We start from the raw sequence: 24,601 nt of genomic DNA, 5'->3' as shown, positions 1-24,601 counted from the left end.
ACTAAAACTCAATTTGACCTTTCTTAACATACACACAGAGAAATACAAACCAAACTTAAACTTTCAAGCTAAAGCTCATTCCTAACACCCACAAAAACCAATATAACTTACTTAAACTGTCTCTATTTCCTAACAGGATTGAGATTTCAGGTTAATATCAGATCAATCATGACCTTATTAAATGGTGGAGCAGGCTCAAGGGGCTGATTGGCCCACTCCTGCTCCTTGTTGATATGTTCGTATGTTCCCACCTTTCATTCTTCTAAACTCCAGAGAATATAGACCCAATTTACTCAGCGTCTCATCAAAAGACACTCGTCTCATCCCAGGGACCAATCCAGTGAACCTTCACTATACTGCCTCTGATGCATTAAACATGGACATCAAAATTGTACACAGGATTCCTGCTGAGTTTTTCCAGCATTTTCTGCTTTTGTTTCAGATTTCCAACATTTGCAGTATTTTGCTTTTATCTATCAATTATAACTCTTAGATAACATTCCCAGCTTCACCTCACCCTCACACACTTGTCACTGCTGCAAGCCTTACACACATTTCACAGCTTGCACACACTGCCAGCTATTCAGTCAAGATAGCCGTACGACCTGCAGATTGCACCGTACTCATTGATACGCCTTCCTCTTTCTTGCAGCCCTGGAGGCAACAGGTCCCATCCAGCAAGGAAGAAGCATGGCTGTCTGTCCTTATCCCCATTGAGGAGATAGTGCTCTCCATTAATGGAGTGGTCATGACTGAGGCCGTTTCCAGTGATGGACCATTGAGATGACAGTATTCCCATATCTAATCCTCCTTGTCACATACCATTTCCCCTCATCCCACAATCTCTTCTGATTTACAAGCATCAGACGGAGTAAGCCCCTTGCTTTCCACCCACTCCACATCCCGTCCCCCTACCTCATCACAATCCTGCCCTTATGTTTTACTCTTTTCAGATACCAAAGAACTGCAGCCTGGCCAGGCAGTGGTAGAAGAGAAAGGGATAGAAGAGGAAGAAGGCAGTGATGAAGAAGAAACAGTGTCACTCGATCTCACGTTCACAACTACCAGCTCAAATACTGACACTGTATGCTATCTAAAGGATAGCTTAGGAAGGGTTCTGTATGTGGCGACACATTGGGCAGCCCTCAGATTTCAGGTTGCGAAGATGGGTGTTGGAATTGAGAGAGAATACTCACCTGACTAACGATCCCTTACCCTGGGCATTGATGCCAATTGTAGCAGCCTTGGACCACACTAATCATGCTTCTATTTGTAATGCTACCCATGCTGTTCTAGTATTTACAGATTCATGTGATGACTATATTTATGAAAAAGGCACTATTAATATTTATTTTCTATACATCTTATCAGCTATTTTAAAAAGCTGTTGTGGATAGCCCATTGAACATTTCAAAACTGAGATTGATAGATTTTTGTTGGGCAAGAATTATGAATTATGTAACCAAGGAAATCAGGTGGAGTTATGGTACAGATCAGCCATGATTTAACTGAATGGTTGTATAGGCTTGAGGTGCTGAATGGCCTATTCCTATTCCTATGTTGCTATTGCTCTGAGATGCAGAGGGATTTGGGTGCTTTAGTGCATGAATAGCAAAAGGCTAGCATGCAGGTACAACAAGTAATTAGGAAAGCTAATAGAACGTTTTCATTTCTTATGAGGGGAATTGAATACAAAAGTAGGGAGGCTATGCTTCAGTTGTACAGAGCACTAGTGGGACCACATCTGGAGTACTGTGTACAGTATTGGTCACCTTATTTAAGGATGGAAGTAAATGCGTTGGAAGGAGTTCAGAGAAGGTTTACCAGACTAGTGCCTGGACTGGGCAGGTTGTCTTATGAAGAAAGGCTGGATAGGCTAGGCTTGTATCCGCTGGAGTTTAGAAGAGTAAGAGGTGATTTGATTGAAACATATCAGCCAGAATTTTTCACTTGGCATGCGGGCGTGCGCCAAGGCGCTCAAGCGTAAAATGACACACGATGACGTTGGGCGAGCGTCCTGACATCATCACGCACTCGTGTGATATTTCAGTCAGTGGGTGCATGCAGGAGTTGGCAATTATCAGGCCTATTAAGGCCATTAAAGCAATAATTAAGTGCAATTTTTCACTGCCCGTCCAACCTTACGGTTGGTAGGCAGGCAAATTGGCCAGGCGGCCTTTGGGTTTTTTATGTAACCTCATCCACAGGCAGGATAAGTTTTCCAACAGGAATTAAAAATAATAAAGAAACATTTAAGTCTCATTTATAACGTGTCCCTGCTCATAGGATAGAGTCGCATGAGGGGACATGTTTGCCTTATTTTTTAAGTCTTTATTTGGAACGTTATAAATGTTCAGCTCCCGGAGGCAGCTCTGTGCCTTCGGTGAGCTTTCAGTGCGCGGAAAATTGCAAAATGTTTCGGAGTAATCTGAGCAGTTTTGTCAAACTATGCTATCTCTTCATTTGGATCCCTGGACATCCTCCTCATCACACCTAGGTGTTCTCATGGAGATTTGTGTTTCTGTGGTTTATCACTCTAATACTCTTCTTCCTCCTCCTCTCCTGGAGATGCTGACCCCTTCCATGGACACCAAAACTTATTGCTGTTTGAACCTTAATAGTGAGAGCTGGTTGGCTATTTGCTATAGAGGGATGTCAAAGCCAAGCCAAAGCTTGTTCTCTCCTGACATGTATGTCCAACAAGGTTTTTTGCTTAGTGATGAGGAGCAGACCCTTACCCTTCTCTAGTCCAGGAGAACTGAGAGTGAATGTGGCAGGCTTACCACTGTCCAGTCTGAGAACAGTTAACTTTGACTGACAGCTTGCTCTGTATACTTGGTCATATAGCTTATCAACTCAACGATTAAGGAAATCTGTTTTGTTTAGTTGGTGTAGCTGACGACAGCTTTCAATGGAATATGTATGGGGCAATAAGATATAATCAAGGGTCAAATTGGTAAATGTTAGCTAAGTTGGTGCATTAAATTGGTTATATGTTTATTTCATGTTAGTATCAATACACTACATTTCTGGTCACCGTGCCTGCATTTTTTTTAAAAGGACTATTGGTAACAAATGCCTCTGAAACTGGCACTTGTGAATATTTTGCATTTGCACAGAGCTCTGCAGGGAAGGATCAAGGAGTGAAAAATGTAAATACTTGCCCTCCACAAATGGAACTTGGTATGAATCAGAAACATGCTGAGTTCTTGGTCTCAGTAAGTCTCGACTTACGAATACAGCCCCGTAAGGTTTTTGTGAATCGCCTGCTTGTGTGTTAATCAGCCGGTCAATTTGCATTAAAAAATTATCAAATGTAGATCCACTTTGTAAATTAACCATATTGTTATCTGGGGTGGTGAATGTCAGGCATAAAAGTCCATATCTAGGGTTGCAGAAGCATCATGAAATGAAAGACATCAACTAAAAATGTTTGCAAATTATTTCTTAATAGGGGATTGCAGTGCAGGTAAAGGATAATCCTGAACATTTCTGTATGGCAAACAGCTTTAAGCCACAATTAAGGTGCACATCCAATATGAATGTAGCAAAATACCAGTAATTCTGCGGAAAATGGATAACGATGAGCTCTTACATATAATGGTCATTTCCTTTGGGAAGAACTGATTTGCTAATTTGTCCATGTCTGTGAAAAATTAGGTCAGTGAGTACTTTAAGCCTGCAAGAGAAATCAAATGGTTGAGAAAAATGTCATGTAAATGAAATCAGGATATTAATTTGCAGTGCATTTGAAATCCAAAATGGTAACTTTTGAAGTCTGAAAAAAAGGATGAAGTGTTTTCTGGGGGATTATGTTTATCTTGGTGGATGGCTTTGTGGTGGGTCTGCAGCCTCTGGAGAATCATTGTCAGGATTGATCTCCTGCTGCTGCCATTAATTACAGGCTCACTCGCTCACAAGCAGTACAATGATGATGGTTGCAGGGTCAGTCACAGTTCAACTCTACTGCAGGAGCAGACGAGATTTCTGCAGATTTCTGGTTCCATTTTTTGCATCACATTTAAACAACAACATTTGGCAAATATTTATTTTTATTCTTTTTGTGCAAGGCAAGGTGAAGGGAATTTTGACATTAGACTCCGGATATTGGCTTTGAGCTAAAATTTGGGATTCTAAGTTATCAGACGGTAGCTTTAAATACTACTAACCCAATGGATCCAGCCGGAGAGTTTAATTGGTGGATAACTGGACCATACAGATCCTATAGGTCCCCCGGGTGAAGCTACCGGCCTCAATCCTGGATTAGGTATGTGAAAAGTTAATCATGGTTTCCACTCCCAATCACTATTCAGTGACCCTCCACTGGAACTATATGTATGTGGACATTGGGAGAGAAGAGCGGCAGTGATGTGAAGCCTTCCATGATTAACTAGCTTGGTGACACTCTGCCAAGGCTGCCTGATGCCCATGAATCGGTACCTAAGCAATGAAGCAACATCTTTAAGAGAGAATGGAAGTGTATGCTTCATGAAAATAAACATTCTTACATGCCAATATTCTCAAAGTATCTCATGTAGTTTAAGATCAATGCTTTTGCAGAATTAAACATGATCTTTCCAGACATATAAATGTTACTCTATTCTGCTCAATTTCAGCTTTTAATAATGATGTGAGAATTGTTTATAGCATTAAAGTTCTTGACAGCTCTCAGTAAGAACCTCAGTCTACTGAAAGATCTCATAATACATTTGTACATACCTGTGATCCTCGAGACAGATTCAGGACTCTGCAGAATATCAGTCGAACTGAACAGACATTTACATTGCTAAAGCTTCAGCTAAATCTCCTAGTAAGGTGACCCAATTATTCTTAGAAACATGCTTGCAGCAAACAGGATACAATACTATTTAATATTTAAAGGAGTTTAATTAAATAACGGTTCTCACTTTATGATGCAGTCAAAGACACATTCCAACACAATTAAGTCATTGCTAACATAAAATATTTTACAAAAATTATTAACAGATGGGCAAGATTTTAACTCATTCAAAACCAATGTACCCTCTCAGGTTTAAAAGGGGGCCCTTCCAGTGTTGTTACGTGGCTAACAAATTACTAGAGGAGGCTTGCTGAGTGAATGACATGCTCTTGTTCCCATATTCTTGTTCTTCATCCCTAAATCTGATTTTTCCAGTTATTATTTTCTTCTGTATCTTCTTCAAGTTTTTGAAATGTAGTTACTTCTATTTAAAGAAAAGAAACAGCAAATTAAGAAAAAAAAAGAATTCCTTCCCGCGGATAGCGCTAAACCAATCCTGTCCAGTGCACATTTTAACATAAGAACACAAGAACATAAGACATAGGAGCAGGAGTAGGCCGTATGACCCATCGAGCCTGCTCCGCCATTCAACACAATCATGGCTGATCTTGGGCTTCAACTCCGCTTTCTTGCCTGTTCTCCATACCCCTTGACTCACTGAGACCAAAAATCTGACTATCCCAATCTTAAACACAATGCAGCAGCCACAACCTTCTGAGGCAGAGAATTCCAAAGATTCACAACCCTTTGAGTGAAGTAATTTCTCCTCATCTCAGCGCTAAATAATCGGCCCCTTATCGCGAGAATGCGCCGCCGTATTTTAGATTCCCCACCAGCAGAAACAATCACTCAGCGTCCACCCTATCAAGCCCTTCAGAATCTTATATGTTTCAATGAGATCACCTCTCATTCGTCTACACTCCAGAGAAAATAGACACAATTTGCTCAGCCTCTCATCATAGGACAACTCTCTCATCCCTAGGACCAATCTAGTGAACCTTCGCTGCACTGCCTCCTTTCTGGAGACCAAAACTGCACACAGTACTCCAGATATGGTCTCACCTGTACAACTCTAGCAAGACTTCATTATTCCTGTACTCCAAATACTTGCAATAAAGACCAATATGCCATTTGCCTTCCTAATTGCTGTACCTGTATGTTAACTTTTTGTGTTCCTTGTACGAGTACATCCAAGTCTCTTTGAACATCAACACTTACTACTTCCTCACTTTTAAAAAAAATTCAACACTTCTATTCTTTCAACCAAAGTAAATAAATTCACACTTCCCTTTGTTATAATCCATCTGCTATCTTGTTGCCCGCTCACTTAACCTGCCTATATCATTTTGCAGTCTCTCTGCGTCCTCCCCACAACTTACCTTCCACCTAGCGTGGTATCATCAGCAAACTTAGATACATTACTCTCTGCCTCTTCATCGAAGTCATTAATGTAGATTGTAAATAGCTGAGGCCCCAGCGCTGACACTTGTGGTACTCCACTGTTCATCGCTTGCCAATTTGAAAAAGTCCCATTTAAGCCCAATCTCTGCTTCTTACCTGTTAACCAATCCTCTATCTAAGTTAAGAATGATGATGTGGTAATGATTAATATATATTTCAAAAGATTCTCTTTGGGTGTTAAATTTCAGATCATTTGTAGATGATAATTTTATTGAGTTAAGAGTGACGGTCCTGGTTAGAAGATGGTACCAGAACCCCAGGGTAGCGGTATTAAAAGAATGGTTAAAAAAATAAATTAAGAATTAGAATATTTTTGGAAATTTGACAAATATGAGGTAGGGGTCAAAACTTGATTGTGATGCCCTCCCCATAATGGAACACACAAAGATGTTTATTAACTATAGAAAACACAGGTACAAGTGTATGTATTCAGTAAAATCAAATACGTAGAATCCTTTGTCAATATGGTTGGCTGGATACAGGAATCACAAAGGTGAATATAACTTTAAAACTGCTTGAATACAGTTGAGATATGACATATTATTACACCAAACATAAGTGGTACATTGGACTTGTCATAATGTCAACTGCAGGTGTACCCAATTATCCATTGCTGCATAGTAGAAGACAAGTAAAAATTGAGGGGTTCTCATTCATATGTTGCAGAGATACTGTGGACAGATGGTGCTACTTTCTGTTGCTAAACTGATGAATTGTTTTAAAATGGTTTATATGGTTTAAAATCCTAGAATCCTAGAATGGTTACAGCACAAAAAGAGGCCATTTGGCACATCAGGTCTGTGCAGCTCTGTAAGAGCAACTCAGCTAGTCCCATGTCCAGCCCTATCTCCATGGCCCCGCAATTTCTTTCTCTTCAGGTGCTTATCCAATTCCCTTTCGAAAGTCCCGATTGATTCAGCCCCTACCACACTTGTAGGCAGTGCATTCCAGATCCTAACCATTTGCTGCGTCAAAAGCAAATGAGTTACCCCAAAGATCCACAGGGAAGCCCTGGAAGGATCCACAGGCTAAAAAAGTTCAGTGCGGTGGTAACCTTCACAGCAACTGCCATTGGATGCTCTCTGAGCCTGTGTGGCGTTAGTTCGTCGTGGAGAATGTGGCAAATATGAGCTACTACATCCTGAAACAAGCAAAGGTGCCTATGGCACAGTCATCATCATCTCCATGTATGAGTTGCATCTTTTGTAGACCCTTGGTCATGTGCAACATCTTCATGGATTTGGCCACAGTCAATGGCAGCTCCTGTTGAATGGCCTCCCTCCATATACAAGGCAGGAATGCAGTCTGTAGCCCTTGACTTTCTCTCAGTCTGCACATCGCATACCAAGGCCACCCATTGCAGGATGATATCATCCTGGAGAATGACAGGAGGCTGAGTTCTTCCCTCAGACATGACTGCACATTCACAATGTGGGTCTTAATTATGGTCAAAAGACCCCAGTCCTTGGATCCACAGTCTTATGTTGGTTGTCCTCCAGTGGCCTTGACGATAGCTTTCAATACCCAATCCTTACGCCTATGACATGACTGCAAGCATGGTGCCTTGCATGCCATGACCAGTGCACTGAGAACATGGAAGTTTGTAGGGGCTCATGCTGCCTCTGCACAGCAGACGTGGCCCTTTATTGTTTGACCCTACATCCATTCTGACATGCCTCTGTAAGGATCAGATGCAAATTAAGACCACATGCACTGCAGCACCTAAATATAAAGCATTCTCACCTGAATGCACACCATTTGTAAAGAAGCCAAGCTCATTAGTTGTGCATGAGATTCTCTAATCCAGCACTCAGCTGAGCCATGCTCTCCGTGGTTTGAACAAGATAGTTCTTGGGTACCACTTCAGTCAGCCAAGATTTGCTGTGCTGCACTCCTCCCACACGGCCAGAGACCCCTCCCAGATCAATCTTTTTCTAGCCTGTTTTTCAAACTGCGTCATTCTTAGGCAAGATCAAAAATGGTGCTACTAGCCCTTGTCTGGGAAACCAGCTTCCAACCTCCCCCGATCACCCAAGTTCCTCCCATCCTCCTCTATTCTCACAGCCTCCTAATTCCGCTTTCTCCTGTCACTATCCAGCACCCCCCCTTACCCTTGCCACCATCATTGTTCATGTGGATATTCCTGTTCTCTCCCCAAGCCCTTTAATGTTGATGTCCCCATGTCCTTTGTTGGCCTTATCCCTCCCCTTTTCGAGGCCACATGCACCCTTACTTTTTGGGATTATCCCCCCCACACCGCCATGAGACTATCCAATACACCGCCCATGACTTCAGCTGCCAACTTACAGGATCCAGATGCCTCCCCTGAACATTACTGTACCCTCCGCCTCACAATACCATAACTCACTCCCCCAGGACCAAATTCCTTTGGTGCCTGACCACGCCCTGCACACCATACGTGCACAACCATCAATGCCCACAGAGACCTTCCCCTGCCCAAGACTGGGACCGAGGTATGTGTGCCATTCAGAGCCCTCTAACATGGCCCACAAAGCCCTCGGACAGTCTGTTTAATATCCCCTCAACAGCACCGCCTCAGCCCCAGGACATTCTCTGATCTTATTCTTAGGCAGCCAAATAACCACGATTAACCAGAGTTATCACCACGATTCCCGCTGCTGGCAAAAACGGAAAATTCCATCAACTGTTGGCCCCATGATGCTGAGAGCCATTTCCTCCATAGGGCTCAGGCGATGCAGGCTTCCTTGTCCCCCGCCAGCTTGGGTCTCCTCCCTTCTATTGAGTGCTACCTGGTCATACAAGAGACAGGGCAGGGTGTCAGTGTTTGTGTTGCCTTGGGTTTGGGTGATGTGCCTGTCACAGCTGAATAGCCGAAGGCATGTGCAGATAGTGAGAAATGGGTGTGAGGTTGGCAGCATTGGTAGGTGTGTGAGGGTGAGGTGGAGTATCTGAAAGATTGGCATGAATCCTGAGTGCCAGGGACTGGTGCTAGGTGAGTGATGGGGACATAGTGCACTGAGCAGTGTGATAGGTTGCTGGAGAAGTGGAGATGTGAAAATGTATTCACTGAAGGTGATCACTTTACTGAGGTCATTAGTATTTTTGTAGCACGGCAGTCAAGACGCTGGGCATAGACCATCCTGCCACCTGCTCTCACTCCCTTCTCAAGATGCTCCTTGAGGTCCTTCTGGTCACCTGCAGAACCATTGTGTGCCTCCTCCTGCCTAGCTTCAGCATTAGTGCCTCCAAAGTTGCATCTATCACCCAGAAAGCCTCCCTGTGCCTTGGTATTCACCTTTGTATCACTTAAGTTCCACCATATTATTCAGCGCAGCTTCCTTTAAGAGAGACAGCCTACCTTTAAGAAGAGCATACTGGCTGAACCACATGACATCTGCACAATGCTGCATGCCCTCAACTGAGGCAGTCGGCAGCATGAGAAGGAAGATAACAGTGCAGGATGCATTCGGTCACACGCCACAATTGTGTAGATGAGGAGGGTGTACCAGATTTGCATAAAACGTTTTATATCCCAAACTTTATTTTGCTCTCTGTAAAATGATTATAAAGTGAAGGATAGTCAGAGCATTTTGCTTTCTGGTTTGCTGAGAATACTTCAATGCGATGGACTGGTTAGCTTCCTTGATCATATCAGTATTACTGGACACCAGAGATCTCCTATTACTGACTCCACAATTAACGGCTGCATTTTACAGGAAGGCCAGATTTCTTATCTCCCCGGAAGAAAAATCGGCCGACAGCCAGTGAATTAAGTTGGCTGTGAGTGGGACTTCCGCTCCTCAGTGGGAGGAAGTCCGCCCTTGAGATTTGCCAGCCAATCTGATTGGACAGCAGCTCTAGCAGACCCAGCAGCTCCAATGCTCAGTTGTAGGCCTGGCTGGGACTGCAGGAAGGAGCACTAAGGAGAGCAATGGCCGCCGCAGAAAGGCAAGTTCCAGGCTTTTAGGGCGGGGAGGGATCTGAGAGCTGAGCGAGGGGGGAAGGAGCAGGCGGCGAGGAAAGAAAAGGGGGTGACATCTTGGGGGGCTGCCCCGATGCACATAGGGCACACCCCTAATGAGGTGCCCGCTCTTCCTTCTGTTCTTTTCATCTAGGACCCAAAAAACAACCTGCCCACTTCTGCCCACCTGCCCATGTCAACCGTATTATGGCGTGAACAGAATAGGATCCTGATCAATAGGCCTATTAACGAGCCTAACTGACCTTAAATTATTCATTTAAATATATTGGGCAGGCTGCCGATTTTGACACCCGCTCACCTAGCATATTATGGGGGTCAGCTTGGGGATGGGCAGGAAGTTGGTGGGCTAGCCACCCGACATAGTTTTCCCCCCCTCATCCCCGCTGAAAACACGCCGAGCGGAGGGCCATAAAATCCAGCCCAAAATAAATGTTGGAGAAGGCAAAATCCTCTCTTGCAGGTATTACTAGATTCTTGTGGGTAGCTTTCTTTGAGGTCAGTGGCCCATGGTGGAACTAAGCTAGGAAATTGTCTATTTGAGCCCAAATCTTTTCTCTGTTAGTTGAGTTCACTTTTTTCACATTCATTCATGGGGTGGGGGCATCGCTGGCTAGGCCAGCATTTATTGCCCATCCCTAATTGCCCTTGAGAACTGAATGGCTTGCTTGGCCATTTGTGATAGCATTTAAGAGTCGACCACATTGCTGTGGGCCTGGAGTCACATGCAGGCCAGACCAGGTAAGGACTTCCATCCCTAAAGGACACTAATGAACCAGATGGGTTTTTACGACAATTGACAATGGTTTCATGGTCTTCATGAGACTCTTAATTCCAGATTTTCTATTGAATTCAAATTTCACCATCTGCCATGGTGGGATTTGCATCCAGGTCCCCAGAGTGTTGCCCTGGGTCTCTGGATTACTGGTCCAGTGACAATACCACTATGCCACTGCCTCTGGGAATTCAAAATTCACCCACAATTTGCATTTCTGATTGCTATCCAGCCACTTGTGTTGGAGATTGCGTGTGTGAATATCAGATCAGGACAAGTTCAGGTTCGGCTGGGATGTCATTCTTCGTCAGATAACCTGTTAAACCTCACTATCGGATAAGAATAATGAGCACTCAAGTAAGGTGCTTGTCAGCTGCTGTCACCTATGGATCTCTATCCCATCGCAACTCAATGTCTTCAGGAGAGGAAGGAATAAAAGGGGATTTAAAATAATGCAGGATGACTACCTGGATAAGGCATTGGGGTGTGGAGGGTTTCTGTTTGGAACCATACCCCAGAGTAATTGAGTGGGGGAATCTCGAACTAGGGGATATAGTTACAGAATAAGGGGGCACTCATTTAAAACTGAGATGCAATAGAATTTCTTCTCTCATAGGGTAGTGAATGTCTGGAACTCTCTACCTCAGAGAGTTGTGGAGGCTAGATCACTGAAAGTATTTAAAGAGGAGGTAGATAGATTTTTGAAATATCGGGGAGTTGAGGGCTATGAGGAGCTGGCACGAAAGAGGAGTTGAGGCCTGGGGCAGATCAGCCACGATCTTATTGAATGGCAGGGCAGGCTTGAGGGGCCGAATGGCCTACTCCTGCTCCTATTTCTTATGTTCTTATATACTCTGCCCAAAGTAAATCCATTACTGCCTGTTTTGCATCCTAGTCAAAGCTGAATTTAATCCCCAGTACAACAACTTTATCTGTGATGTTAAGTGCTTGACAATTCCCAGAAGAAGCTACTAGATCATGAAATAAAACCAAGCTGTTCTCAGCTGGATGACAATCCAGTGCGGGAGTTGTTTTATGGAAGACTGACTCAACTAAACGCTTCTGATTTTAGGTGCATGTACTTCCTGTGTTATTGTTTGAGGTTTGCACAATAAATCCATTTGCAGGATGCACCTGTAAGAGATAGCTCACATTGTTCCCCTCAGAACAAGAACTTGTAAATAAACGGGATGACATCAACACTGAAAATAGTTTTCTTCATGTTGTTACTTCTGTTCTCATAAAATAGGACTGGAAACTCCCACACGTAAGATGAACTTATAACTGCAGCAAACAGCAGTTGTATTTTAGGGTTTGTTCAACTCAATCTATATATTTTTTTCAAAATCAGAACATGTTTTCTCTTCATTAAAATACATAGTTGTTTCATCTTTAATTAGCGATTCCAAATTTTCCTGACCACAAAATGTTAACTAAAAGGCCCTGTAATCACCTGGGTTAGCTTTGTCCCTCTTTTAGAAAATGGGTATTACGTTGGACATTCTCCAGTCCTCCTAGAAATTACAGCACCAATTTCTAGAACATTTGCAAAACATCTTTCAACATTTGCTTCAGGATCCTTAGATGCATCTGGTCAGGTCCGAGAAGTTTGCCCTTCTTTAATGAAGCTAACTTCTCCAAAATTTTCCTTTACCAGACCTGCAACACATGCAGATAGCCACTAAAACAGCATGAAACAAGGGTATAAAGCATCACACATGCACTGGAGAAACACAGGGAAAGGTTTCCCACAGTTCCTGACATCTGGCATTATTGGAGCAAACTCAGACAAAGAAAATGACACGAAAGGGGCAGTTGATCAGCATAAGCCATTTCTAAAGAACTGATACACTCTAAAATGCAGTAAACCTGAATTGCCCCATTGCAAACCAGCTATGGATGTTATTCTTGGGATTGAACTGGCCCTCTGTCCATGCAGGGTTTCAGGATGGCCCTGCAGCTATTTCTGCTTCTGCACAGTCAGTCTGTTCCTCACCTTTTCTTTGCATATGGAAAATGGAGGTACTCTGCACCACTGGCACAAGCATTTTGAGTTTTCTGCCTAGCAACAGTGAAGTAACCCCTTTAAACTAGCTCCTGTTTTTGAACAGCTGCAGCTGCACACAATTTTTCTGTAGCTTCCCCCAACACCCCAGCAGCATGTTCCCGCCAGCAGGACAAATCCAAGCCAGGAGCTTGCAAAGTAAAACAATGAGGCTGACCTCAGGAAATCCCGTGAGGTCAGTCCAGTGTTACAGCAGCACTGAGCTCACAGCTCATTGGCACCAATGCTGAAGCAGCAGAACTGGAAAGATTTCCCATAAATGTCCTCAACTTGCTAGCCCTATTCTCCATCAAAAAATGTCTTAAAACCTATCTCTTTGACACCACTTTTGGTTATGTCCCTTCATCATTCCTTTACTTCCTGTTCAGACTCTACCATTGGTCCAGTGAAGCAAGGTGTCTTGTTACAAGAAAAGGTGTTCTGTATGAGACTGTTTCAATAACATTAGATTCGATTTTTTTCAGGTTTTGTGCTCCAAACCTTTAGCTTTCTAAGGAGCAGTAAAAACAATCTTTAAACATATTTACTGCAATAATAATTTGCTAATAATTTGATAGCGGGTTCAAATTAAAATACTGAATCCCGGTTTGGACCATTGATAAAATATTGGTACATCCTACTTTAGTTATCAAGAATGGAGATGCTTTTTGTAATAAACTTGGAATACCAGGCAGGTTTCTTGTAAGAAACAGCAAACTTTATTTACAGACCCCCTGATTAAGCTACATGCTTGCATCAAGACCAAAGCTAGAAAACTCTGCCCCCAAGATTATCCGCACTTAGGCTGATTTGTCTGTACAGTCACATGATCCTCATAACAGTATGAAAGGTTTAACTTACAATTACTACATTCCTCCCCCTTTAATGTTGCTTTACCACTCTTATTTACAAAAATATCTTAACCCATATCATATACAGTTATATACAGCGCATGCAATTATAAATTTAGTCATTGGGGTGGTTTTACGATTTGGATAGAGCAATGTAACTCTGCAACTTGAGATTCTTCCATTGTATCGACTTGACCAGGAACTACAACATCAGAGACATCCTTAGACAATGGCAGTTCAGAATTATTTACTTCAACAGAGACATCAGGTATGCCTATTCTTTGTCGACCTTGCACCTCAGGGATCAAAGGTTCAACTTCAATTTCAGGTGGGGTAACTGGTTGTTGGAGTCTCTTTACTTCAGAGATGATCCATGATGATTTCCTAACAATCCGGTTTTCCACTTCGACTTGATATGACAAAAGTCCTGTTTCAGAGACAATTGTACCAGGAACCCATCTCGGTCCAGTTGCAAAATTTCGCACAAAAACTGACTCTCCCACAGTAAATTTTCAGTCTTAACTGTGAATATCTGACTACTCTGGTTCTTCTCCACCTTCCCCTCTAAGTTAGGGAATAGTAAACTCCATCTTGTACAAAGGCAGCGCTTCATTGGCAATTCCAATAGTGTTGAACCATAGTTGTATGAGGAGTCGTGCAACAGTTGAAAGGAAATCTTGAAATTCATGTTTCTAACGTTCCTTTGGATAGTTTCTTCATGCCTGTTTTAAAGGTTTGTACTGCCCTTTCTGCTAACCCATTGGATGAGGGATGATACTGTGCTGTTCTGACATGTGTAATCCCATTTAGGTTCATGAATTTCTGGAATTCTGTACTAGTGAAAGCAATACCATTATCTGACACAAAACTTCTGGTAGGCCATGTACATTAAAATATTGGCACAGCTTTTCAATAGTTGCAGACGATGTAGGTGATCTCACTTCATACACATCCATCCACTTTGAATGTGCGTTGATGATCACTAGAAACATGGTACCTAAAAATGGACTTACATAGTCTATACGTAGTCTAACCCAGGGTTGACCTGGCCACTCCCACGCGTGCAGTGGAACTGAAACAGACAACTCCTGCTATTGCTGACACTGGAGACACGTTTAACCATTTTTTCTATATTACTGTCTATACCTGGCCACCAGATATAACTTCGTACGAGCATCTTCATTTTTGAGGATGCGCACTATGAAGCTCTGTCAATAGTGGTTCCCTTCCTTGCAAAGGGATGAAGACTCTTGCTCCCCATAACAAGATACCATCTTGACGACTCAGTTCAGATTTATGGGCATAGAATTGTTTTAATTCTTCAGAGACTTGTGCATTGTGCATTTGACCATCCTTGCAACACCTGTTCTTGGACACTTGATAAAATTGGACCCCAGTTTGTCCAATTCTTCATCTGTTTCACACAGACTGGTGAGGAGTCCAGGAAATTCAACACAAGCACAACTTCTTGAGCTACTGGAGCATGTGTAACGCTATCTGACAAAGGAAGATGACTGAGGGTGTCTGCATTTCCAATATGCACACCCGGACGGCGCATAACAATATGTTCAATTGCAAACAAAATTAAAGCCAGTTTTTGAATTCCAGCAGAGGGATTGATCTTCACTAAACAAACCCAACAGTGGCTTGTGATCTGACACTATGATGAAGTATCAACCATGCAAATATTAATGGAACTTCTTTACTCCAATTATGACAGATAAGCCTTCTTTTTCAATCTGTGAGTAACCTTCTCAGCTATAGAGAGGGTTCTGGAGACATATCCTATTGGACTTTCAGATTTTATTTCGGTTTTTTCTTCTTGTGTTTGCCACAGGGTTTTCTCTCATCCTTCATTTTGATTTCACAGTTGGCCAAATTTCTCTCTGGTGAAATCTTAACTTGGTTCAGTTCGGGGTCAAGCTACCCATTCTCATCTTGGAAAGTTCCATGGGCTGAATCTTCGGCTCGGCGAGCAGGGGGCGGGGCCCTCTCGCTGAGGCGTAAAATAATGCAGGGGGACGTCGGGCGTGCCTCCTGACATCACTGCGCTTCATTTAGATTTTCAGTTCCGTGGGCGCGCAGCCAACTCCCGCCGAACTGTCAAAGGCCCATTAAGGCCATTAATTAACTAATTAAGCCTATTGGGAAAGCTGCCTGTCCAACCTTGAGGTTGGCGGGGGGGGCAGGCAAAGAGTCCAGGCGGCCTTCGCATTTTTCATGGAACCACATCCATGGGCGGAATGAGATATCATGAAGGGTTTATAAATTAAATAGATTTTTTCGTTAAAGTTCATTGACACGTCCCAGCTCCTGTGACACTGTCACATGAGGGGACATGTCTTAAATCTTTTTTTATCTTTATTAAAATTTTTAAAACTTAAAACTTATCTCCCTGAGGCACCTCTGTGCATGCGCGAAACAGCGCACTCCCGACTCAGGGAATACGCCCGCCCGCACAGGGAGCGCACAGCGCTTCCGGGTGCTCGTCACGCTGAGTGGGCCTTAATCGGTCTGCCCACGTAAAATGGCAGCGCGGACCTGATTGGGCGGGGGGGGCGATCGGGTCCGCGCCCACTCCCCCCCACCCCCACCCCTGCCCCTGCCCAAACCCCCACCTCCCCGACGAGGGGGAAATTCAGCCCCATGACTTTTCCTTCTAATGCCTCTTTTGTCTCAATCAACTGGTTCTTCAGTTCTTCTGTCTCCTTCATGTATCTTTTGGCTTCCTCTTGGAACATTGAACATTGTTGAGTTTTTTTTCTGTCAACTGTTTCTTCAGTTTGTTCAGAGTGGCACTGTATTCGCTTATCTTCTTTCCATGGGGCAGAATTTTCCGTTTGCCATGCGGAGGGGCGGGCCCCGCACGTCCGAACGTAAAATGGCGGTGACATCAGGCGAGCGTCCCGACGTCACCGCGCGCCATTGCGATATGTCGCTGGGCGAGTGCGCGATGAAGTCCGACGCACGCCCGCCATTAATTAACGGGCCGCTTAAGGCCCTTTAGTCTTCAATCGACGCCGATTTTTCGGCGCCCGTGTGATTGTTGGGTCAGTGAACGGGCGCAACAGGCAGGCGGGTAGGAGACATTTCTATGAACCTCATCCACGGGCGGGATAAGAGGGCTCAGTGGGGTCGTGAATCTGCTCTATGAAGTATTTATTGGAAAAACTTTTTAAAAGTTTATTGTGTGATCTGCAGTGCTTCGAAACACATCCCAGCCGCTTTTTCTGGTCAGGTCAGCATCCTGCAGTTAGGAATCTTTTCCAAGCTTTCCCTTAGCCTGGGAGTGGGATATGATCTGTCCACTGGAGGCAGCTCCAGGGGAGCCACCTTTGGGAGGAGAGGCGCAGACACAAGGGGCGCAGGGCCAAGAGGTAGTCCAAGGCAGAAGGGGCCGCAGAAGACGCCACTATCCTGCTGCCAGGGTACACAGGTGGCGAAGCAGCTACCTCAATATGTCTGAGGTGCAGTGCCGAAGGAGGCTCCGTCTCCCAAGGGAGACAGTCAACTCTATCTGTCAGATGATTGGCCCTGAGATCTCCGCTAACTTGTGTGGGTGGACACCCCATGCCAGTGGCTCTAAAGGTCACAGCTGCCCTCAACTTCTATGCCTCTGGCTCCTTCCAGAGCTCGGTGGGTGATCTGTGTGGTGCTTCCGAATCAGCTGTCCACACTTGTGTCAAGCAGGTTACAGACGCTCTGTTCAGACGGGCATTGACCTTCATCCACTTCCGTTGGGACCAGACAAGTCAGACACAGCGACCCAGAGGCTTTGCGGCCATTGCTGGCTTCCCCCACGTCCAGGGTGCAATCGACTGCACACATGTGGCCATCAAGGCGCCAGCAGTCTGTCCTGTTGGCCTTGATGACTTTGGTGGGCGTCCTCTGGCCCGTGGAGCCTGGGAGGGAACGGCCAGTTTCATGGTTGGCATCTCCCCAGTCGTCACAGCCTCAACGGATGCAACGGTCACTGGCAGAGGGGCGGAGGAGCTGCTGCCTCATCTGGATCGTCCTGAGAAGTGCCCGCAGAGATGACAGGCAGCTGCTGCGCTGATGTGAGGTCCCCCCCGCCCAGCCCTGCTCCCACGGCCGCCCAGCTCCGCCCCTGCGCCCCCGCCACGCCCACCCCGCCCTGCCCAACCCCCCCCTCTGCCCGTCCCCCCACCACCCCGCCCCCTCCCGCCCCACCCACCCCACCCAACCCCTCCCTCCCCCGTCCCTGCCCCTGCATTTCCGATTTCACCCTGCACTGTTTTGTAATAGCCCTTTTTTGCAGTGGCATTCTGCCTCTTTAAACCTGCAGGTTTCCAGTGCATGATTACCCCCACATCAGTAACATTTTAATTTCTGAATTACTGGTGAGCTGCTTCTAGTATTTCTTTTTGTTTTTCGAGCAGTAGGGAGTGGGTCCCACTTCGCAGAAGCCTCCCTGGTCTTTGCGCCACGCCCAGCACCAGGTTCCCGCCCTAACTGCAGAACGATGCCATATCGCACCCTCTGCAAAGCCGATGAGTCCCTCTCAGCAATCTCCATTGCCAGTGCTATCTCCATGGTGCTCTTCAGGTCTATATTAACTTCTGCACGTAAACAGCGCTGAATGGCATCATCGCGTACGCCGCAAACCAAACAATCTGGCAACATGTCATTTAGAGTATCACCGAAGTCACAGTGCTCCATTAACTGTCTCAACTTGGCGAGGTACGCTGTGATCCACTCATCGGGAGCCCTTACTCTAGAGTTGAACTTGAAGCTTTGCATGATCGCCGATGGTTTAAGCTGAGAATGTGCCTTCATGAGATCTACTAGCTTGGTGAAGGATCTGGAATTTGGCATGTTCGGAGCCCTCAGACTACGGATTAGGTTATACATTTGGCTCCCGCAGACACTTAGGAGAATTGCCTTCGGTTTCTCCTCCGCTGTTATTTTGTTCACCACAAAGTAGAAACTAGGTGCTCTATGTACTGACTCTAGTCCTCAATGGATGAGTGGTAAGGGTCAATTCTGCCGAAGAGTGGCATTGCTGGTGAGCATGCTTTTCTTTCTTCCCTTAAAAATTGGAATATTCATGTTCAAGAGGCAAGTTGCATCATTGGAGCTATTTATTCTCATCGCCAATTGTAATGAACTTGGAAGGCTTCTTGTAAGAAACAGTAAACTTTATTTACAGAGCTCCTGATGAAGCTACATGCTTGTACTGAGACCAAGGCTAGAAAACTCCGCTCCTAAGATTATCCGCGCTTAGGGCTGATTTGTATGACATGATCCCCATAACAGTATGAAAGGTTTAACTTACAATGACTACACTTTTGCTACAAAACAGAGCTGCAATTGACATATATTACCAGATAAACATAGAAAATAGTTTCCCCAAGCACTTTTCATGACAGATGGTGCTTTAAAATTTGGTAATGGATGTGTTTATTGCTCATTTAATGCCATTTATAAGGACATTGTATACATGTGTGGCTTGAGTCAGCCTGTAAATAATAGAAACCGCTGATGCAATAGAAGAGGTCTGATCGTTTTTGGCACAATCTGTGGAACAAACTGTACAAGAAGTAAGTACATGTTGTGAAATAACTTTGTCTGTGTTACTTACCTGAGTAACTTATATTGTTAGTAGTTTGAAACGGAAAACATTTATTTTGGTTCACCATGGATCCTGTCTTAATTATTACACTTGCAATAGTTATATAACTTGGATGTTTTACCCTGCTGCTAATTTTAGATTGATCCTCGTAGAGGCACTCGGTGCTTTGGCTGTTGCAGACTTTGGAGTCTCTTTGGATGATGCAAAAGTCTAAATCTAAAATGCACAAATCACAGATATAGTTAAACAGGATGTAATTGATCTGTATCTATTGGGCACAACATTTCAAAATATTGAATAATATAGGTGTCATGACTATACTTACGGGAGCAAACGATTCCCTGATGACATTTGTCTCTCCTTTTGACAAGAAAATGGCCCATTAACTCTTCCTCATTTTTAAATTCCTCTGCAGCCTCACTCCACTCTATTCTGATAACCTTCTCCACCCTTACATCCTATTGTGTATTCCGTTCACAAGATCACAAGATGAATATGAATGAGAAAGTTCATTCGACCTTTCGACAATTGTTAAAAACTATACAAGTTATTAGCAAATAACAACAATTTGATGTATTCTGGAGAATATATTAATGTATTTTGGCTGTCACCTGTGACCCATGCAATAGATACACTTTTGGTTTTGATGTAATTCAAATGCTTCAAGTGCAAATCTCCCAGTGATCGTTAGCAGGCTATTTCTCATAGAGGGCATCACCACTACATTCAAATTTAGTCCTCATATAAAGTGCATGCACACATTCCCAAGATACCAACTTGTGCTTCTGTAAGGCAGCTCACTAAATTACCTCTGCAAACGGGATTAACTCATAGGGCAGAATCTTAAACTCAGCGGGCGAGCATGCCAACGTCATCGCGCAGTCCCGCGATAGCTCATTTAACAGAGTCGGCAGCGCGTCTGCCGGCAACTAAAAGTTCTGTTAAGGCCATTAAAAAGGTAATTAAATTCAAATTTACGCTGCCCGTCTAACCTAACGGTGGGCGGAGCAGGTGAAAAGGCCAAACAGCCTTTGCACTTTTTAGGAAACCTCATCCATGGACGGGATGAGGTTTCTTAAAGCGAATAGTAAGCAAATAAAAATTCATCACTTGAATTAAAAACATGCCCCTGCTCATGTGACAGAGTCACACGAGGGGATGTGTTTTATGACATTTTTATTTTCTTTATTTTTTTTTTGTAAACAGCGCTTCATCTCCTTGAGGCAGCTCTGGGCCTCAGGGAGATTATGAAGTGCTTACTCGCTCGCATTCGCAAAGTTCACCCTCCTCACCTCCCCCCCACCACCCCCCCTCCCCCCACCCGCCGTCCACACAGGTAGCGCTCAGCGCTGCCGCTCACGTTTCACACTGGGCGTGCCTTAATTGGTCTGTCAGCGTGAAATCGTGGTGCGGTGCTGACCGCACCCCCCCACCGTGTCACGCGCCAAGGGCAAAATTCTGTCCCTACAGTCATTGAATGATAGAATGGTTACAGCACAGAAGGAGGTCATTCAGCCGATCATGTCTGTGCTGGCTCTCTGCAAGGGCAGTTCAGCTAGCCCCACTCCATTGCTTTTGCCCTGCAGCCCTGCAATTTTTTTCTCTTCAATTATCCAATTCCTTTTAGAAAGCCATGAATGAACCTGTTTCTACCACACTTTCAGGCAGTGCATTCCAGATACTAATCACTCATTTGCTGCATAAAACAGTTTTTCCTCATCCTGTCTCAGTTTTTTCCCAAACATCTTAAATTGTTTCCCTCTGGTTCTTGACCCTTCCATCGGTGGGAATTTTCACTCTGTCTCCTCTGTCCACAGCCCTCATGATTTTCAACACTTCTACCAAAACTCCACTCAGCCTTCTCTTCTCTAAGAAGAACAAGCCCAACTTTGCCAAACTATCCACCCTCCTATGTGTGACTTGCAAATTTGAACAGCTTTGGAAATTATACATTAGTTTTGAATTATTTCTTACATCACAAACGAAAATTCAATTTTGATAAGGATTGCTACATAGCTGAGTGTTAACAATATTTTTAGTTATCTTCGTAATGAGCCAAATTTCCCCAGTCGACCTTTTTGCTGGTTGAATTTTGGGCGGGATGAGATAGCAGTCTTCAATCGATGAGAACTGAAGTCATGGTTAGAAACCAAAGAAAAGGTCACTCCCTCTTCAATGAATCCATCAGGTATGAAATGTAATAGTCAGGCTGCTGTGTATGAAGTGACACATTGAAATTAATGTTAGAGGTGAATGCAATCTCTACTTTCAGTGACAGAATTAATTAATTAGTTGTGAAGCACTTTGAGATGTTTTGATGGACATAGTTAGATGTTACACAATGCAAAGTTGTTTATTCTTTCTTACAGAACTACAAGTATAAATGATTAAGACTAATTCTTACAGTTGTCACATGTGGTAGGGCTATGCTAAAATGTGCTATTTGAAGGTGAAGGGTTCTTAATTGGTAAAAAACTACAATATTGGGATGATAATGGGGGAACAATGCTTCTGATGGTGGGGTGGTGGGGGGTGGTTCCTGATTCTTAGCATTTATTTGAATAGTATTCTTCTAAAATTTCTGAATCTATTGTGCTGTATTAAATAACTTAATTTTCTTTATACTGTTCATTGATTGAAATGTTTCAACAGAAAGTCTGTGTCTGGCAGAACTAGTGCCTCAGGCTTCACCTTCAGCACCTATTGTCTATTTGTTCCCTTTGCTTTAAGCTCAAGGGCACTAAGGCCATATGTGTGTGACCATAGGAGCAACACAACTGAGATCAATTCGGCACAAAGTGAGAATCAAACCTGCAATCTTCCTAGCCTGTATGGCCCAGGTGGTCAATAGATAAATTTAGAGAAGCAACATTTAATTAATGGAGTGCTTTGTTTTGCTATTTCTAGCATGGTAATCAGTATTTCCAATATGAAATAATAGCTCAAAAACATCTGATGGAACTATCTAGTTTATTATACTTTAAGTTGAACAACGATCTTGTTAAAAACAGGCAACCAGTGAACATATTTGTAGTGTGACAACTTTAAGAATTGGTCCTAATCCTTCAGAATGCAACAGAATACTGACTTTGTTTGAAGCTGTGGGCGTACTTTCATTTCAGCTCAGAAAATCCTTTTCCATTAAAACGATTCCTTTCAAAAGGCCTTGTAAAACAATTACTTGTCTTTTCAAAGCGGAAATTGTCATTGGTGTGGGAGACTATCAGACGAGTTTTCATTTCTATCAATTTCTATGACCCTGCTGCAGGGATCAAATCCAGTTGCCTGGAACAAAGCCCCAAATATAAATATGAAAGGATCCCCTGTACTACACTGAACAAGGAGTAAATGGTGTCCTTACAGCGAAAATGTAAATCACATGAGAAATATTTCTGTGTTGGATGTGAAGTGTCTCTCAATCTGTGTTTTAAATTGTGCATGATGGTTTTAAGAAGAACGAATGGATGAATTAATAATGTCAGTTCCTTTGAATGCAATAAATGTACCACAGCACTGCAACAGAGATTGAAAACTTAGCACTTGAATAGGAAGAAAATGTCAAGCAATCAAGATCGACCATTGAATTTCCTCATGCATGAGAGTCAGAAGGTGTTTAGAACTAATTAGTCAAGCTCTAATTAGAAGAGAATGCCGCAGTTGTCTCAATGCAAATAATGTTTGATGCAGTCCCACCAAAACACGTGATGCAACTCTACATCACCCACATTATGGCCAGGATTTTACCTTTGGCGTGCGGGCAGACACTCGACATGCCGGAATGTAAAATAACGCGTGATGACATCGGGCGTGTGTCCCGACGTCACCGCGCACCGTTGCGATATTTCATTCGGCGGGCACGCACCGGCCAACAATTGAAAGACCTCTTAAGGCCATTGACAAGGTCATTAAGTTGAAGTTTAACGGTTGGAGGGCAAGCGAAAAGGCCAAGCGGCATTTACATTTTTTAGGAAACCTCATCCACGAGCAGGATGAGGTTTCCTAAAGCTATTACAAATTAAATTGAAATTAAAAACATGTTCTATCCCATGTGACACAGTTACACGAGGGGACTTGTTTCATTGAATTTTTATTGCATTTATTAATTTTTTCAATGAAGCGCTCTTTCGCGCGCATGCGTGAACAGCGCGGCAGGCCTGCTCTCTCTCCTCCCCCCCGCCCACACAGGTAGCGCTCAGCACTACCGCTCGTGATCCAGGCAGGGCAGGCCTTAGTTGGCCCTCCCGCGTGAAATCGCAGTGCGGAGCCAATCGCGAGCGGCGGTTTGTTTCCTGACCGCCCCTGCCGAGCCCGCCCGACGCAGGAAAAATTCAGGCCAATGTTTCTTTGCTGCTGGCCTACCTACAACTAAAAACTAATAAACTATGCGTTGCACATTTATCTGTCATGTCTGTGTTTAACTATGAAACTAACTGGAACAGATTGATTTTCTTTTGAAGATATAAAGAAAACATGAAAATTGTTATCTGATTTTATTTTCATTTGCTTGCTCTAACTTTAGGCCCTTGCATGCCACACAACGTTACCCAACCAAAAGTGCAGGTTTATCATTTTCTTCCAAAAATGCTGCAACATTGGTGTCTATTAACATTAAGGTGATTCGTAATAGCAATTAAATTTTGGCACTATGGTGTTGACATCACCTGCATGATACTTCTACTTCTAGCAGCATATTACAGTGCAGCTTACACACATCTGAAGGCCCCTTTGATGTAAGCCTTTGTAACATCAGGCTTATCCCAAAGACAGTACAAAATGTATGCCTCCATCCAGTGGGTGCACATCATGATTAGCAGTACAGTACATGCAGAAATGCCTGGAAGTTAAAAGGTAGTGGGTTCAAGAACCGCTCCAGAGACTTGACCACAAATATGAAAGCTGATGCCCTAGTGCAGGATTAGGGGAGTGCTGTATGGTCAGCAGTGCTGTCTTTCAGATGATATGTTAAACCAAAGCCCCGTCAGCTTTCTCAAACGGATGTAAAAGATCCCATGGCATGGCTCCATAGAAGAGCTTTATTTTTTGTGCCTAATCTCTAATCAACATTTCTAAATGTTAGTTGCTAACTCAGAAGCCCACCGAGGTGTAATGATCTGCTGCTCTATGGTGCATTGTGTT

The sequence above is a fragment of the Cetorhinus maximus genome, chromosome 5, assembly GCF_964194155.1.
Source record: "Cetorhinus maximus chromosome 5, sCetMax3.hap1.1, whole genome shotgun sequence".
In the NCBI taxonomy this organism is placed as follows: domain Eukaryota; kingdom Metazoa; phylum Chordata; class Chondrichthyes; order Lamniformes; family Cetorhinidae; genus Cetorhinus; species Cetorhinus maximus.
Note: the sequence above shows the minus strand (reverse complement) of the source record.